This window comes from Nannospalax galili, unplaced genomic scaffold, assembly GCF_000622305.1.
Source record: "Nannospalax galili isolate Female #2095 unplaced genomic scaffold, S.galili_v1.0 scaffold469, whole genome shotgun sequence".
Classification (NCBI taxonomy): domain Eukaryota; kingdom Metazoa; phylum Chordata; class Mammalia; order Rodentia; family Spalacidae; genus Nannospalax; species Nannospalax galili.
The window spans coordinates 533,722-536,704 of record NW_008359443.1 but is presented as its reverse complement, the minus strand read 5'-3'; the positions used below and the strand labels follow the sequence as shown (position 1 = coordinate 536,704).

The following is a 2,983-nucleotide window of genomic DNA, read 5'->3' as shown; positions in this document are numbered from 1 at the left end:
TGGGGGGCGGGAAGGGGTGACACCACCTGGGGGGCTGGAAGGGGTGACATCGCTGGTGGGGAAGTGGACCGGGAAGACTCAGCACGTGGGGCCGCAGGGTGAGGGGATGGGGTGGGGGTCAGGGCACTGCCTCCTGGCTGGCCCCGTGCTGGCCCTGGGAGCGTCCTTGGGCCGCGATCTCCCTGCACGCGGTGTCCTGGGCCACTTCGGGGTGCCTGGCAGCTGCCTTTATCAGAACAGGAAGCAGAGCTAGAGATAACCCGCTCCCGCCTTGGCGTGGCCTCCTCTTCTGCAATTTCTATTTTCTTCCTGGGAATACCCAGGCTGTGCCCTCATGGCGCCGCCGCCAGCCCCCTGCCGTGGGGGTCCTGCGTGGGCTTCCTAGGCCATAGAAAGATCCAGGCCACCTGCCCCTTTCCCTGCAGAAGAACCCTGGATAGGGTTCTCAGGAAGAAGGGTCCTGGGGGTTGGATTTGGGCTTTGGGGCCCGGCCGGAGAAGGTGGGCGTTCACACCTGCAGGTTGCAAATTCCTTGTACTGACAGAGCATTTAATAAGTAATCTCCTTCAAGGACTATCATTATCATTAGTCCATTTAACAGATTAGTCACAGAGGCGAAAGAGGACCAGAAACCAGGTGGCTGTATGTCTTTAATGCCAGCACCGGGAGGCTTGAGGCAGGTCCAGGTCTGTGAGATGGAGGTCAGCCTGGTCTTAATTATAAGTTCCTGGCCAGCTGGGGCTACAGGGAGACCCTGTCTCAAAAAAGCCATAAATAAATAAATAAATAAATAAATAAATAAATAAATAAATAAATTAAATTAAATTAAATAAATAATAATTCAAATAAGACCAGAATGGGGCAGCTAGTGGGGAGAAGATGTAGAACCAGCCCTTGTTAAGCACGAGCTGTTTGCAGCCCCCAGGCTCTACAAGACTCCTACCATTTAGTCCTCACCCTTATAAGAAGCCACTCTTCTCTGCCCCACAAGTGGGGAAACTGAGGCACGAAGACTGTGTTACTTGACAAGGTCACTACCCACCTAGTGGTAGACAGGCCAGGACTCAAGCTGGGCCGTCAGGCACCCTTGTCCTTTGCCAGAGAGCAGCGTTGGTGATGGTGAGGTTCGGGGACTGGGGTGGTGCTGTGGGCTCACAGGTGCAGAGCAGGGGATAGCTGGTTGTTAGTCCATCGGGATGGAACCTTGGCAGGGACCTTTCCTGTTGTCTTTCAAGCCCCAAGCACCTTCCTTTCTTCTTACTCTTGGTGCGGATCCTGTGGTGAAGTGTAGGCCCGTCCTCTCCTTGCAGGAAGCAGACCAGAGTGGGGTCCAAAGGACACTGTAGTTAACAGTTTTTCCTTAAAGTTTGGGCTTTGATGGTGAGGACAGAGAAGCAGAGCGCTAGCCTTGGAGCAGCCTTTAGAAGTAGTGGGGGCTGCCTTCTGAAAACAGTGGAGGCTCAGAGTACAGATTTGGGGAACCAGAGCAAGCTATTCAAAGGGTGCCCACATGTACCTGGACCTAACTGTTGGATAGGAGAAGCCAGGGAAGTAGGGCAAAGGGAACACAGGATGTTCCACACAAACTGGGAGGAAGTGCACACACCTAGGGATTATCTCCTGCACAGCTGTAAGCTCCAGGAAGGCCAGCCCTGTCCATTCTGATCAGTCCCTGGTGCTTGCCCAAGGCTAACTAGGAACTAATGTTGTACCCCATCCACTGGACCCCAAAAAGACCACCGAGGACCCAACACACCAAAATGCAAAAGCAAAGGTTTATGGTTTATTCGGGCTTAAGCTCGGGCTCTCAGACCTCACCAACTCAACGCATCCATGCTGAGAGCCCAGAGTAAGGGAGAGTGGAGCCTTTTATAGGTTTTAGACAAAAGGGTGGGGGGCTATTTCTTTAGCTCTACTGTCAGCCAGATTATTTCCCTTCTGGATGGGGTTGTTTCCTTTTTGGTGACTGGGCAGTGGATTATGGCTAGTTTTGTTGGGCCCCAGAGGGCTTGCAGGAGGTCTAAGATCTCTTGTTTATTTTTAATAGTCTTTCCCTCTGCAGTAAGGAGGCCCCTCTCTTGAGAGATGGCTCCATGAATGTGGGCAGTGGCAAATGCATATCTGCTATCTGTGTAGACGTTGAGTCTCTTTCCTTTACCCATCTTTAGGGCTTTGGTAAGCGCAATCAGTTCAGCTTTTTGGGCCAGTGTACCTATTGGCAGTGGCTCGGCCCAAATGACTCTTGAGGTGGTTGTGACCGCTCCCCCAGCATGCCTTTTACCATTTCTGATGAAGCTGCTTCCATCCGTGTACCAGGTTTCTTAAGGGAACATCCTTCAGGTCAGGTCTGATGCAATGCACCTGAGCCAGAATTTCAGTACAGTCGTGGAGTGGGTCCCAGAGATTGGGATCTGGCAACAGCATGGCTGGGTTCAGGGCCGTTGGTACCTGGAAGGTGATCCTGGGCAGATTTAGGAGCAGAGCCTGAAAATGAGTTAATCGGGCATTTCTCAACCATCGATCGGGGGGTTGCTTGAGCTCCCCTTCAAGGGCATGAGAGGTTACCACAAGCAGGTCCTGTCCCAGGGTTAACTTGTTAGCATCCTTAACCAGCAGGGCCACTGCTGCTATAATTCACAGGCAGGGGGGGCCATGCAGCTGCTACAGGGTCTAATTTCTCTGATAGGTATGCAGTAGGTCTCTTCCAGGGGCCTACTCTCTGGGTGAGGACCCCTTTCGCAATACCTTTACATTCATCCACATATAGACAGGAAGGTTTACTTATGTCTGGTAGTCCCAGGGCAGGGGCCTCTAAGAGCTTGTGTTTTAGGGTGTCAAAGGCCTCTTGCCTTTCCTGCGTCCAGTTGAAGTCCTGTCCTTCTTTGGTAGCCTCATATGGGGGTTTTGCAATTTCGGCGAACCCCAAAATCCAGAGGCAACAGAACCCCTTGGTACCCAGGAATTCCCTCACCTGTTTTCTGGA

The 2,983-nt window shown here is 52.3% G+C and overlaps 1 protein-coding gene across 1 annotated transcript in view; it reads left to right on the top strand.

Moving 5' to 3' along the window:
* Window positions 1–2,983, top strand: part of Vstm5 (V-set and transmembrane domain containing 5) — a 31,369-nt gene that overhangs the window by 388 nt on the left and 27,998 nt on the right. The gene's annotated exons all lie outside the window — the stretch shown is intronic.